Below are 16,750 nucleotides of genomic sequence, written 5' to 3' on the forward strand. Positions count from 1 at the left end.
AGGAGGGGAAAAACCTGTACTCAAAAAAGTATGCCATTGATAAAGGAATTGAAGAAGACACAAAGAGATGGGAAGATATTTTGTGTTCATGGATTGGAAGAATTAATACAGTTGATTAAATTGTTAAGTATGTTAAAATGAACATCCTACTCAAGGCAATCTACAGATTCAAGGCAACCCCTATCAAAATACCATGGCTGTATTTCCGTAGAGTCACAGATGTAGAAAAGTAACATAATTACCAAGTGGATAAAGAGAAGAGGGATACATTGGGAGATGGATTGACACAAACTACTATCTATAAAGTAGATAACTAATAAGAACCTACACTATAGCATAGGGGACTCTTTACTCTTTAATGACTCTTTTCTTTATACAGGAAAAGTATCTTAAAAAAAGAGTGTACATATGTATGTGAATAACTGATCTGCTGTACAGCTGAAACTAAAAGTACATTGTAAATTAATAATACTCTGTAAAAATAATTTTAAAAAAGAACATATGAAGATAAATAAAATTATTCATGAAAAAAACCAATGGCACTTTTCACAGAACTAGGATTAATAATATTGAAAAATTGAAAAAAAAAAAAAAAAGGAGACTGAATAGTCAAAACAGTCTTGAGATAAAAGAAAAGAGCTGGAGGAATCACTGTCCATGCATGACAGTTACTCTTACTTGTCAACTTGCCTGGGCTAAGGCTTGCCAGGTGGGTGGCTAAGCACTGTTTCTGGGTGTACTCTTGAGGGTGTTTCCAGCAGAGACTAGCATTTGGTTCTGGTAAATGAAGTAAAGAATGCCCCCTCACCAATGTGATCACATGTTTTCCAGTTTCCTGAAGGCCAGAATAGAACCCAAAGTGAAAGAAGGTCAGTCCACCCTCACTTTCTGAGCTGGGACATCCATCTCTTCCTGCCCTGGGACATCAGAACTTCTGGTTCTCAGGACTTCAGACTTGGACTCATGCCACCAGCTTTTCTGCTTCTCCTGCTTGGAGATGGCCATCTCTGGGACTCCTCTATCTTATAACCCTGCGAGTCAATTCCTATAATAAATTTTTAGATATGTGTGAAAAGTTATGGTGAAACGATCGTGTTTGTGTCTGAAATGGATCAATGCGACTAAAATCGCAAATGAATTTTATCAAGAAAGGATTTAGACTCCTACGATGCTGTTGCTAGTTTATTGCTGTGTGTCACTCAAAAGATGACATCTGTGTAAGTGTAGTAGATGGGTGGATTTTAGCTCTTTCAGGAGGTAAGGGTTTAGTATTTGGAAAATGTATTACATAGATTGCTCTGGATTTGGCACTGGATAATGACCTTCACCTTTCTGTCATTGTAGACTACAATTTGAGAGACATTTTTCAAGGGACAGACCAGGATAGAATATTCAAATTAGTTGAGACCTTCCCCACGTATGGTAGTCTTTAGCCTCCATTTTATTCAAATTTCACATTTTAATTTTACAAAGAAAGCTCAAAAATGATGCCCAACTTCACAGAGGAAACAGTGAGAACATGAAACAGGCCAAGCAGAAAACCAGCATAAGCTCTAGACACCCTGTGAGACTGACCAGCTGCCTATTCCAGAGGTCAGTGACTAGAATATACCTCGGGCTGACAGTGAGTTCAGGGGCAGCCAATGGGAGGAGACCTTGGAGAACAAGAGACTGCAGGGACTCCAAGTGAAGGAGAACTTCTATGTCCTTTGGATTTTACAAATGCCTTAACAACAATTGCACCATGTACTTCAGGCGAATCACTGGACCAACCTAAGGGTGCGTGAGGGTCTGCATACCAGCCCTCATAAAGCCAAGCAGTGTCCATAGCAGTCATAGATGAGTACAGGAATGGGCCTGGGTCTCTCACAGCCCCTCTGCAGGAAACAGGTTACTTTTGGAGATATCAAGAGTCAAATGCAGGTTGTGAAGAAAGAGGGGAATCTGACTCTGGCCTTGATGGCAGCTGGGATTGTCAGGGAGGCAGAGAGAATGAGGAACCAAGAAAGACCCTAAGAAAAGAGTGGAAGGGCTACATTGGTGCTGAAGGAAAGGAGAGCAGGGTGGTCCTTGAGAAATTTGCATCTGACAGATTTCACCTTTACCAGACTCTCCTTGCAACGTCCTCTGATCTTCAAGCCTCATGGGAAACCTCAGTTTGAATTTCCCATGATTGGTCTTCATTTTTATACTAAGATCCATAGGCTAATTGAAACAGAAGGTCTACTTAATATTTGAAGTTACATTTGTTTCTTCTTGTAGTTACACTCAAGGAAGAGATGATACTTAGTCAAATGAGAATTTTCTGTTAATGTAATATAAAATCTGATCATATAAAGTATGATTTTATTAAGATTGGCTTTGTATCTGATTTTAACAAAATCCAGCAATATTTTTCTTCTCTGTTACTCAATTCAGACATAGATAATTCTTTATACTAAGTGAAGTACTTTAGTCATTCAAAAGTTGCCATTTCCAGTATGTTGGAAATGCATGATTTAAGAGGATGAGGAAAATACATAACAAATATTAAAAATTGGCTAAATCATCGTTTAGAGGTAATTTACAACTTTTTCATCTCATTTGAATTAGTATTTTATTTTAAAGTTGCATTGTAAAAGTTAAGGAGTTATAGAGACAAGTGGGAAAACCATGTATAACTTCGATATTTTACCCAAATATAAACCTTTACTCTAAGGGTCAGTTAGTGTAAACCAAACAGACAAGGTACAGCAAACTGTGGTGAGAAGTTTGAGTTCTAAAACGACCTTTGCAGATTGGAGGAGTGGCCGAACTAATGGAGATGTGCTTTGTCACTGTGGTTGTTTAGTCGCTAAGTTATGTCCAACTCTTTATGACCTCATGGACTGTCGTCTGCCATGCTCTTCTGTTACTGGGATTTCCCAGACAAGAATACTGGAGGGGGTTGCCACTCCCTCCTGCAGAGAATCTTTCTGACCGAGGGATCGAACTTGGGTTTGATCTGCTGCTTGACAGGCAGATTCTTTATCCCTGTGCCACTGGGGAAGCCCCAAGGATGTGCTTACTGGGTACTTAATTATGGAGGAAATGGCTAGATTTTTTATCAACCATTTGTCCTCTGTGGTGCATTTCACACAGATGCAGTAGCTGTTTTTCCAGAGCAGAGCATTTATGGGTTTGTTGATCTAAAATAAAGTCAATAGTATTATTAATGGAAATCAAATGAATGCTCCCCTCCTGACAAGGATGTGCAAACACATTACATGTATCTCATTTAATCCTAACACCTTCTAAACATTAAGCTCACTTTCTAGAAGCAAACAATGAGGCTCCAAAAAGTTAAGTACTTATAAAGGTCTCACAACCACACTTTGGCAGAGGCAGACACAGATTTTTATTACCGTTATCATTTTTAATAGTCAGTGAATGACTCATTTTTAAAGATGTGGGGTTTTTTGTCCGTTTGTGGATGTTCTACCATGAGAGGAAAGCAGAGAATAACCACCTGAAATGACACTGTATGAGGTCCTTGAGCTTTTTTTTCCAGAATATTTCCTGGGCACAGACATCCTATATCCTATGAGAAGTTACCCTATGAGACTAGAGATCTCTTCAAGAACATTAGAGATACCAAAGGAATATGTCATGCAAAGATGAGCACAATAAAGGACAGAAATGATATGGACCTAACAGAAGCAGAAGACATTAAGAAGAGGTCGCAAAAATACACAGAACTATACAAAAAAGATCTTAATGACCCAGATAACCACAATGATGTGATCACTCCCCTAGAGCCAGACATCTTGGAGCGTGAAGTCAAGAGGGCCTTAGGAAGCATCACTATGAACAAAGCTAGTGGAGATAATGGAATTCCAGTTGAGCTATTTCGAATCCTAAAAGATGATGCTGTGAAAGTGCTGCACTCAATATGCCAGCAAATCTGGAAAACTCAGCAGTGGCCACAGGACTGGAAAAGGTCAGTTTTCATTCCAATCCCAAAGAAAGGCAATGCCAAAGAATGCTCAAACTACTGCACAATCGCACTCATCTCAATGCTAGCAAAGTAATGCTCAAAATTCTGCAAGCTAGTTTTCAACAGTACGTGAACCACAAACTTCCAGATGTTCAAGCTGAATTTAGAAAAGGCAGAGGAATCAGAGATCAAATTGCCAACATCTGCTAGATCATAGAAAAAGCAAGAGAGTTCCAGAAAACCATCTATTTCTGCATTATTGACTATACCAAAGACTTTGACTGTGTGAATCATGATAAACTGTGGAAAATTCTTAAAGAGATGGGAATATCAGACCACCTTACCTGCCTCCCATGAAACCTGTATGCAGGTCAAGAAGCAACAGTTAGAAATGGACATCAAACAACAGACTAGTTCAAAATTGGGTAAGGAGTATGTCAAGGCTGTATATTGTCACCCTGCTTATTTAAATTTTATGCAGAGTACATCGTGTAAAATGCCTGACTGGGTGAAGCACAAGCTGGTATCAAGATTGACAGGAGAAATACCAATAATCTCAGATATGCAGATGACACCACTCTAATGGCAGAAAGGGAAAAGGAACTAAAGAACCTCTTGATGAAGGTGAAAGAGGAGATTGAAAAAGCTGGCTTAAAACTCAACATTCAAAAAAACTAAGTTCATGGCATCTGGTGCCATCACTTCATGGCAAATAGATAGAGAAACAATGCAAACAGTGAGAGACTTTTTTGGGCTCCAAAATCACTGCAGATGGTGACTGTCTCCATGAAATTAAAAGAGGCTTGTTCCTTGGAAGAAAAGCTATGACCAACCTAGACAGCATATTAAAAAGCAGAGACATTACTTTGCCAACAATGGTCTGTCTAGTGAAAACCATGGTTTTTCCAGTAGTCATGTATGAATGAGAGTTGGACCATAAGAAAGGCTAAGCATTGAAAAACTGATGCTTGTGAACCATGTTAGAGAAGACTCTCGAGAGTCCCTTGGTCTACAAGGAGATCAAACCAGTCAATCCTAAAGGAAATCAGTTCTGAATATTGACTGGAAGGACTGATGCTGAAGCTGAAACTCCAATCCTTTGGCCATCTGATGCAAAGAGCTGACTCATTAGAAAAGACACTAAAGCTGGGAAAGATTGAAGGCAGGAGGAGAAGGGGACGACAGAGGACGAGATGGTTAGATGGCATCACCAACTCAATGGATATGAGTTTGAGCAAGCTCCAGGTGATGGTGAAGGACAGGGAATCCTGGTTTGCCTCAGTCCATGGTGTCACAAAGAGTCAGACACAATGAGTAGTGACCGAACAACAAGTAGTGTGCCTCATTATCACAGCATCAGCGTCTTCCATCTAGAAACTATTCTCTTCCTTCTAACCAAGTATGAAAGGATGGTAGGAATGTCATCAGGCATACAAATTCTCAAAGTCATTACTACATAGAAAGCTGCATGTGAAAGATCTGATAAAGTGCATAATAAAGTAGACAGATTGTCGTTGATTTAGGAAATAAAACTGATTAGATAGCTTGGTGATATTTGGTGAGCATTTTAAAAAGAAGAAAGTTAACCATCTCTCTCTCTTTAGTTGCTAAGTCATGTCCGACTCTTGAGACCCCGTGGATGTAGCCTGCCAGGCTCGTCTGTCCGTGGGATCCTTCAGGCAAGAATACTGGAGTGGGTTGCCATTTCCTTCTCCAGGGGATCTTCCCGACCCACAGATGAAACCCAGGTCTCCTGCCTTGCAGGCAGATTCTTTACCGACTGAGCTACGAGGGAAGCCCAAGTTAACCATAGACATGCTTAATTATATGTCTACATCGTATCAACAGTGGAGGGTGGGGGTACAGAGTGATTACCTTCAGAATTCTCATTACAAGGCCAGAAATACAGACAGCTTCTTAAAGCTGCTCATTTTCTGCAAAATTATGACCATAATTCTCTCTTCCCTTCACATGCCTCAGTCTGTGTGCAGCCAGACCTGTGTTCCAGGATTCAGGAAAATTCCAGAGGAAGGAAAGCCCATCTGCTGCTTCATCTGTGTTTCATGCACAGGGAGAGAAATTTCCAATCAGAGAGGTATAAAATAAGTTTGCACTTTATGGCAACTTCTCCCCATGAATACTCTCAATAAGAAGAAAACCAAGGGGACTGGCATCAGGGCCAATATGTACCATTGCTCTCAATTCATGCTTCCACTCATTCTTGCAACAGCTCCATGTTTTAATCACTATTGTTTCCCAATTATGGGTAATCTCAGGTCTGCCTGTGGTCTTCCTATTAGGCTGCACTGCAGCACTGTTTCCAGGGGAAAATCTCATTCTGAAGTTTCATCAGGGACCGTGCTAAAGCCTGCCATAAAATATAACATATATGATCAACAAGGCAGCCTGTGGGTGCCTTGAAAGCTAGAGACTTAACACTTTTCACACCCAGATGATAAGCACAGAGCATGTACATGTAAATTAAAACAGAAATATTTTATTACCTTATGTACCAAGACCTGAATACTGCACAACTTATCAAGTGTGTGTAACTAAGACCAGGACTCTACCCTTTGGAGTATTACAATATAAAAAAAGAAAAAGACATCATTCTAATTTAAATCACAACCTACAGCCCCTAAATGTAGCTGTTGCTTGAAATAGAGATTTATAAACTTATGTACTGAAACAAAACACGTTACTATAACATATTAAGTGGAGGAGGATTACAGCACTTCAATTTTCTAAAACATTAAGTCTATTGTAATGAATTGAGCCCTTCCATCAGTACTGGGTAATTCCAGTCACCTTAAGAGTAGAAGTCATTGCATTTTGATCACTTGTCAAATAAATATTCTCAGGTATGAACAAGATATTTATAAAAATAATTCTCAAAAAAAAATAATTCTCTTGTTCATGGACTTACTGAAGGATTTGTAACATCAAATAAGTGTTTAAAACAAGAGACATATAGAGGAACACGGGACTAGAGAGCTAGACTAAACAGACATATGTTAGTGGGTGCCACACATGTCTCTGAAAGGACAGAGAGAGAGGCCAGGAGAGGTGTCTGCTCTATGAATTGAGACCAGGTAGCTGGGGGAAAGAAATGTGAATGAGAATTACGTTGCTTTTGTTAGGACTTTGTACTACTGCATGAGAGTCAGCCATAAAAATAATAGGAACTTTTGGGGAGGAGTAGGAGAAGGCAATGGCACCCCACTCCAGTGTTCTTGCCTGGAGAATCCCAGGGATGGGAGAGCCTGGTGGGCTGCCATCTGTGGGGTCACACAGAGTCGGACACGACTGAAGCGACAGCAGCAGAAGCAGGCAGACTATTGCCTATTTGAATAAATATAATTGAAACAGAGCCAAGTTCATTAATTTATGTATTTATGACTGATCTTGTTTCATAACAGCAGAGGGGAATAAATGCCACAAAGACCACATAGCCGTGTAACACTGAAGTTATTTACTACCTGCTATTTTACAAAGAAAAAAAAAATTAAGCCTGATTTAGGGAGGTGTACCTGAATGGAAATTTTTTAAAATTCATCAGTAATTAAGATATCACCATCACAAATATATAAGACAATAGAAATCCACTCAGACACTAAATTATTTCTATTCAATCAAATTATGTTCAAATTTTGTATAGAAAAATTGTACAAGACTGGTCATAGAAAAATGAAAGAGTAGAATGTGGAAACATTTGTTCTACCAGATATCAAGTTATATACAAAAAGCAGCCCATAGGAATCAGGGTAATGACACAAGAGGATGCCCCAGGAGGGCTAGGTGAACATTCCTTCTCAGTATATGTATGAATAAGGAAAGCTTTGACTTTGACTTCACCAGGAAAATTGCAGAAGCCATGGTGGCTCAGACAGTAAAGCGTCTGCCTGCAATGCAAGAGACCAGGGTTCGACTCCTGGGTGGGGAAGATCCCCTGGAGAAGGAAACGGCAATCCACTCCAGCACTCTTGCCTGGAAAATCCCATGGACAGAGGAGCCTGATAGGCTACAGTCCATGAGGTCGCAAAGAGTCGGACACCACTGAGCGACTTCACTTTCTTTCACTTTCATGGCAGGACAAATCTTAGGATGAAGAAGACACTGGGACAGTAGAGAAAAAATTGGGATGAAATCCATATCCTTGTTGGGATCGCTGAGCCAACATTGTCCCACAATATGCTGAAGATCCAGACTGATTGTGTTTTGTCTTACCTATAACTGAAAGCGTTCTTCCTAGGTTATGAATATATACTTTTAATCTTGTTCCTGAGTATGACATCAGAGGCAGTTTGTATGCACAATGAGAGGAAAGGTGACCATGTTAAAAAAAAAAAAAAAAAAGGCCAAATACGGAGAATTTCTGAAAATGAAATGGTGAGTCTTTGCTTTTTCCCTAGATGCAGAGCACTGTATCCAGTGCGCAGCTCAGTTCAATTCAGTTCAGTTGCTCAGTCGTGTCTGACTCTTTGTGACCCCATGAATTGCAGCACACCAGGCCACCCTGTCCATCACCAACTCCTGGAGTTCACCCAAACTCTTATCCATCGAGTTGATGATGCCATCCAGCCATCTCATCCTCTGTCGTCCCCTGCTCTCCTGCCCCCAATCCCTCCCAGCATCAGAGTCTTTTCCAATGAGTCAACTCTTCGCATGAGGTGGCCAAAGTATTGGAGTTTCAGCTTTGGCATCAGTCCTTCCAATGAACACCCAGGACTGATCTCCTTTAGGATGGATTGGTTGGACCTCCTTGAAGTCCAAGGGACTCTCAAGAGTCTTCTCCAACACCACAGTTCAAAAGCATCAATTCTTCGGTGCTCAGCTTTCTTCACAGTCCAACTCTCACATCCATACATGACCACTGGAAAAACCATAGCCTTGACTAGGCAGACCTTTGTTGGCAAAGTAATGTCTCTGCTTTTGAATATGCTATCTAGGTGGGTCATAACTTTCCTTCCAAGGAGTACGTGTATTTTAATTTCATAGCTGCAATCACCATCTGCAGTGATTTTGGAGCCCCAAAAAATAAAGTCTGACACTGTCTCCACGGTTTCCCCAGTTTGTGCCCAGCTCAAGAGCATCCAAATAGTGAGAGAAATCGCTGCCTCCCTAAGGACTTGACCTCTCTGGGCTTTGATGATCCTTTGGGGGTGTCTCTGGCCTGCACGGCTCTCTGTTTATCTGCCATCACAGCTGAGGTTTTGTGGGTCTTTGTGAAGTAACAAGACACCCCCATAGTCAAGGCAAATAACTGGACTCTCAGCTAAGTCCTGCTCATCTCCCTCCTCCTGTGTTTCCTCTGCTCCTTACTCTTCGTTGGTCATCCCAACAGAGCCACCTGCATCCTCCAACAAATCACATTTGGAGCTGGGCTCTCCATAGCTGTTGCCAGTGTTTTGGCCAAAACCCTGACTGTGAACCTGGCATTCAAGACCAGGAAACCAGGAAGAACCATGAGGTGGTAACTGGTAACAGGAGCTTCTAACGATGTCATCCCCTTGTGCTCTCTGATCCAAGTGATTCTCTGTGGAGTCTGGCTGGGAACCTCGCCCCCTTTCCTTGAGATGGACACTCATTCTGAGCCCAAGGAGCTCATAATCATGCGCAACAAGGGCTCAGTCACTGTCTTCTACTGTGTCCTGGGATACTTGGGCTCCTTAGCCCTGGGAACCTTCTCCCTAGCTTTCCTGGCCAGGAACCTGCCTGACACCTTCAGTGAAACCAAGTTCCTGGCCTTCAGGATGCTGGTGTTCTGCAGTGTCTGGGTCCCCTTCCTCCCTGTATCGCACCAAGGGCAAGGTCTTGGTGGCCATGGAGATCCTCTCCATGTTGGCCTCCAGTGCTGGGCTCCAGGGCCGCATCTTTGCCCCAGAGTGCTACATTATCCTCCTGAGACCTGAGAAGATCACTTTGAAAGTTTTAAAGAATTTAAGTTCCCAGTGAAGTAGACATTCTTAGGTTTTATCTCATAAGTCTCTATCTCATTTTTAGGATTTTGAAAAATAGAACATTTAAATACTATATATGATTTGTAATATCTGAATGCATTATGTCAAATTTACTATTATATCATATGTTCATTCAGATATTTAAAAATAACCAAAATTGCTTTACCGCTGTTGACCGGGTAACCTACCCTCTCTTTTCAAAAGTATCGGTATATAACTACACTCAGTCCTCAAGACTCACTCATAGGCTTTCTGTTCTAGACTAATGGCACACCTCAAAGCCTTTGCTATTGAATCCAACCATTTCTTCCATCATTAAATATGCAGTAAGCACAGCGTCCATTTTTTCAGCCTCTCCTCCATCTTAGTAACCGTATTTTATAACTAAGAACTTGTCAAAGCACTCTTTGTTGTATCTGCCCCGGATATTTTGTTTGTTTGAGTCAACTGACAGTCAGTTGTAAAGATCCGTACTGAGTTGAATATACAGGTCATACACAGTGTCTTTATGCTTTCTTCTCACTCCTTTAGTGTTTCAAATTTTCAAGTTTATTTTTAGAATATATTATGAATTAATGTAGATTAAATCTGTAGTGTATTTTCCTTAAGTCGTTTATTAAATCATTTTCTAACTTACTGAAATGCTAATTTCATCACATAGTAAGCTCCCTTGGTTACAAGGAAGTGTTCCTGCACCCTCTGCATTAGTCATTCAGTTGGTTGGTTGTTTTTTATTCTCTTTCCTTCAGTAACAAAATTTGCATAATGTCTCTGCATATCACCTTTTTCATATTTCCTATCATGGTTCTTTAAAAAAAAAAAGTTATTTCTTCCTTAAAAATGTCTATTTCATGTGAATTTGACAATCAATCTTTCCATCTTTTAAAAAAATATATTATAGTTCTAACTTTACTGAATTGAATCAAATAGCTTGGGTAAAAGTTACAATATGGTAATTTAATACAATATGGATAAATTTAACATTTCCCTATTTAATCAGAGTTCTTATTTCATATTGCTTTATCATTTTTATTTTCTCTATGCATTTGTTTAAAGTCAATGATTTTTCTTTTGTTTTTCCTACCCTCTGCTTACTTTGAGTTTATTTTGCTCTTCTAATTTCTTGAACTGGAGATTTTAACGTGGATTTGAGACATTTCCTGTTTCACAATGTATGTATTTAGTTTTATAAACTTTCCTCTTGGCATCGCTTTGGCTACATCTCATAAATTTTGACATATTGTATTTTGATTTTTAATGATTTCTATGTAGATTTAAATTTCTTGACAGTTTCTGTTTGAATCATGGGTCATTATATATGTGTGTTCTTTAACTTGCAATTGTTTTGAGATTTATATCTTATTTTATTGACTGGAGATTGATTCCACTGTAGTCAGAGAACATGCTCTGTATGATTCAATTCTTTTAAATGTACTGAAGCTTGTTTTATGACCCAGAATATGGCCTATCTCAGTGAATAACACATTGGTGCTTGATAAGAATGTATATTCTGTTGTTGGGTTGATTGCCCTACAAATACCAACTGAGTGCTCTGTGAGTGTCACCTGGATCCCGTTCATTGGTGCCATTGTTCCCCTATAAGCTTGTTGACTTTTAGACTAGTAGTATTGTTGGGGAGGGGTGTTGGAGTCCTAATCATAATTTTGGATTTCTCTATTTCTTTATTCACTGATATCAGTTTTTCATGAATACCCCACGTCCAAGGTAAGAGAAACCCAAGTAAGATGGTAGGTGTTGCGAGAGGGCATCAGAGGGCAGACACACTGAAATCATAATCAGAAAACTAGTTAATATAATCACATGGACCACAGCCTTGTCTAACTCAATGAAACTAAGCCATGCCCTGTGGGGCCACCCAAGACAGACAGTGGAGAGGTCTGTCAGAATGTGGTCCACTGGAGAAGGGAATGGTAAACCACTTCAGTATTCTTGCCTTGAGAACCCCATGAACAGTATGAAAAGGCAAAATGATAGGATACTGAAAGAGGAACTCCCCAGGTCAGTAGGTGCCCAATATGCTACTGGAGATCAATGGAGAAATAACTCTAGAAAGAGTGAAGGGATAGAGCCAAAGCAAAAACAATACCCAGTTGTGGATGTGTCTGGTGATAGAAGCAAGGTCCAATGTTGTAAAGAGCAATATTGCATAGGAACCTGGAATGTTAGGTCCATGAATCAAAGCAAATTGGAAGTAGTCAAACAGGAGATGGCAAGAGTGAAGGTCAACATTATAGGAATCAGTGAACTAAAATGGACTGGAATGGGTGAATTTGACTTAGATGACCATTATATCTACTACTGTGGGCAGGAATCTCTTAGAAGAAATAGAGTAGCCATCATGGTCAACAAGAGTCCGAAATGCAGTACTTGGATGCAATCTCAAAAACGACAGAATGATCTCTATTCGTTTCCAAGGCAAACCATTCAATATCACACTAATCCAAGTCTATGCCCCAACCAGTAACGCTGAAGAAGCTGAAGTTAAACGGTTCTATGAAGACCTGCAAGACCTTTTAGAACTAACATCCAAAAAAGATGTCCTTTTCATTATAGGGGACTGGAATGCAAAAGTAGGAAGTCAAGAAACACCTGGAGTAACAGGCAAATTTGGCCTTAGAATACAGAATGAAGCAGGACAAAGGCTAATAGAGTTTTGCCAAGAGAATGCACTGGTCATAGCAAACACCCTCTTCAACAACACAAGAGAAGACTCTACACATGGACATCACCAGATGGTCAACACCAAAATCAGATTGATTATACTCTTTGCAGCCAAAGATGGAGAAGCTCTATACAGTCAGCAAGAACAAGACCAGGAGCTGACTGTGGCTCAGACCATGAAGTCCTTATTGCCAAATTCAGACTTAAATTGAGGAAAGTAGGGAAAAGCACTAGACCATTCAGGTATGACCTAAATCAAATCCCTTATGATTATACAGTGGAAGTGAGAAATAGATTTAAAGGACTAGATCTGATAGATAGAGTGCCTGATGAACTATGGAATGAGGTTCGTGACATTGTACAGGAGACAGGGAGCAAGACCATCCCCATGGAAAAGAAATGCAAAAAAGCAAAATGGCTGTCTGAGGAGGCCTTACAAATAGCTGTGAAAAGAAGAGAAGCGAAAAGCAAAGGAGAAAAGGAAAGATATAAGCATCTGAATGCAAGTTCCAAAGAATAGCAAGAAGAGATAAGAAAGCCTTCCTCAGCAATCAGTGCAAAGAAATAGAGGAAAACAATAGAATGGGAAAGACTAGAGATCTCTTCAAGAAAATTAGAGATAGCAAGGGAACATTTCATGCAAAGATGGGCTTGATAAAGGACAGAAATGGTATGGACCTAACAGAAGCAGAAGATATTAAGAAGAGGTGGCAAGAATACACAGAAGAACTGTACAAAAAAGATCTTCACGACCCAGATAATCATGATGGTGTGATCACCTAGAGCCAGGCATCCTGGAATGTGAAGTCAAGTGGGCCTTTGTTCATCACTATGAACAAAGCTAGTGCAGGTGATGGAATTCCAGTTGAGCTATTTCAAATCCTAAAAGATAATGCTGTGAAAGTGCTGTACTCAATATGCCAGCAAATTTGAAATGCTCCACAGTGGCCACAGGACTGGAAAGGGTCAGTTTTCATTCCAACCCCAAAGAAAGGCAATGCCAAAGAATGCTCAAACTACCGCACAATTGCACTCATCTCACACGCTAGTAAAGTAATGCTCAAAATTCTCCAAGCCAGGCTTCAGCAATATGTGAACCATGAACTTCCTGATGTTCAAGCTGGTTTTAGAAAAGACAGAGGAACCAGAGATCAAATTGCCAACATCCACTGGATCATGGAAAAAGCAAGAGAGTTCCAGAAAAACATCTATTTCTGCTTTATTGACTATGCCAAAGCCTTTGACTGTGTGGGTCACAATAAACTGTGGAAAATTCTGAAAGAGATGGGAATACCAGACCACCTGACCTGCCTCTTGAGAAATCTGTATGCAGGTCAGGAAGCAAGAGTTAGAACTGGACATGGAACAACAGACTGGTTCCAAATAGGAAAAGGAGTACGTCAAGGCTGTATATTGTCACCCTGTTTATTTAACTTACATGCAGAGTACATCATGAGAAATGCTGGACTGGAAGAAACACAAGCTGGAATCAAGATTGCCGGGAGAAATCTCAATAATCTCAGATATGCAGATGACACCACCCTTATGGCAGAAAGTGAAGAGGAACTAAAAAGCCTCTTGATAAAAGTGAAAGTGGAGAGTGAAAAAGTTGGCTTAAAGCTCAACATTCAGAGAATGAAGATCATGGCATCTGGTCCCATCACTTCATGGCAAATAGATGGAAACAGTGGAAATAATGGAAACAGTGACAGACTTTATTTTGGGGGGCTCCAAAATCACTGCAGATGGTGATTGCAGCCATGAAGTTAAAAGACACTTACTCCTTGGAAGGAAAGTTATGACCAACCTAGATAGCATACTGAAAAGCAGAGACATTACTTTGCCAACAAAAGTCCGTCTAGTCAAGGCTATGGTTTTTCCAGTGGTCATGTATGGATGTGAGAGTTGGACTGTGAAGAAGGCTGAGCACCGAAGAATTGATGCTTTTAAACTGTGGTGTTGGAGAAGACTCTTGAGAGTCCCTTGGACTGCAAGGAGATCCAACAAGTCCATCCTAAAGGAGATCAGCCCTGGGTGTTCTTTGGAAGGACTGATGCTAAAGCTGAAACTCCAGTACTTTGGCCACCTCATGCGAAGAGTTGACTCATTGGAAAAGACTCTGATGCTGGGAGGGATTGGGGGCAGGAGGAGAAGGGCACGAGAGAGGATGAGATGGCTGGATGGCATCACCAACTCGATGGACATGAGTTTGAGTGAACTCCAGGAGTTGGTGATGGACAGGGTGGCCTGGCGTGCTGCAATTCATGGGGTCGCAATGAGTCAGACACAACTGAGCCACTGAACTGGACTGAACTGAACTGATTGTATACTGATACTCTGTTGCAATTACTAGGACTTCTTTGTGAGTTGACACATTTTACATCATGCAATGTCCCTATTCCTTACTAATAAATGCTTTGATCTGAAATCTACTTTTACTGATATTAACACTAACGTTTGTTTTGTTTCTCTATTAATGTTAGCATGGTGTAACTTTTTCCATCCACTTGTTTTCAGCTACCTATATCAATGCCTTTAAAGTGAGCTCACATATAAAGAATAAACTTAGATCACAGTCTTTTAGTGACTTTACCAAGTTCTGTTTTTTAATTGGTATATTTATTTATATTTTTTAATGTTTAGTTTTATGGAGACATAACTGTTTTTTTTTAATTGCACACTTTTCTTATATGCATCTTGGTCAGATTAGACATATAAAACACCCACGATATTACCTATACAACCAAGGTACTACATATACCCATCACCATCAAAATTTTCTCTATGTTCTGTGTGTGTATGTTCCTGGTACTAACTCTTAACATGAGATCTATCTTCTTAATGCATTTGAAGTGCACAGTACAGCATTGTTAAGTACACCAGAGGCCTCTCAAAGATATTCATCCATTCTAGGTAGATACCACATTCTCTTTACTCATTCACCTCTTTTCCTCACCTTTGACCAAAACACTTTAATTTACAACTTTCATAGTATGATGTCCATAATTTCTTGAAATTCTCACCTGACTCCCAGTTGCAAACAGTCAAATCTACATTTTCAGTCTTCATCAGCAGGATCCACCAGGAAGGATCTAGCTATATGCGGAAAGTGACCCAGCACAGGAGCTGAGTCATGCCAAAAGTGTCAGGGAATCCAGAACCACATGGTTGCACTGAAAACCTCAGCCTAGATCACCTGGGATCTGGTCAGATGAGGAAAGTGCCTGCAGTGGGTAGTGGGGGCTCATATGCATGAAGCACTCCATCTCCCAGCTGCCTCCAACACGGGGTAAAGGCGTCAGCCTCACCTACGCCAACAGGCAAGACCCCAGGGCTCACCTCTGCCTCGCCTCACTCCCCTGGCACCCTACCCAGTGAGGTGAGTGGCACCACCCACCCACCTACCCCAGGGTAACACACAGAGGGGCCACTCACCTTCTGATGGACATTGGTGTTGGCTGCACATGTTGGCTCTTGTGAACATAGCCTGTTCGAAAGGCCAGTTTTCCCAGCTTCAGTGAAACCTTAGAGGCAGTTGTGGTGAAAGTCAGTAGTACAGCTCACTGGTATTTTCTTTCAAGGAAAGAACACAGTGCCCCAAATTCTTTCCCTGTAGCTTTTATGAAACATATGTGTGTGTTAGGAACTCAGTCGTGTCTGACTCTGACTCTTTGTGATCCCATGGGCTCTAGTCAACCAGGCTCCTCATCCGTCGGATTTCCCAGGCAAGAATACTGGAGTGGGTTGCCATTTCCTTCTCCAGGGGATCTTCCCAACCCTGTGATTGAACCCAGGTCTCCTGCATTGTAGGAGGGTTCTTTATCACTGAGCCACCAGGGAAGCTCTCATGAAATATATATAGCTCTCATAAATACATATATATATATATATATATATATGTGTGTGTATATATATATATATATATTTATATATAGTATATATATATAGTGGAACAAATCCTTCCATAGAAACCAAAAGGGAAAGGAAGATACATTGTTTCCTTCTTTGAAAGCTAGACTGTTTGCAACTTCAAAGTACCTTTTAGAAGGACCACAGCTACAGGTGTTCTTTACAAGTCACTAGATGCCTTAGCAACTTCCTATATCTTCCTTTTCCTGAAAGAATGTAACCAGAAAGCAAGTTCCTGTGCCTC

Source organism: Bos indicus, chromosome 7 (assembly GCF_029378745.1).
Source record: "Bos indicus isolate NIAB-ARS_2022 breed Sahiwal x Tharparkar chromosome 7, NIAB-ARS_B.indTharparkar_mat_pri_1.0, whole genome shotgun sequence".
NCBI lineage: Eukaryota > Metazoa > Chordata > Mammalia > Artiodactyla > Bovidae > Bos > Bos indicus.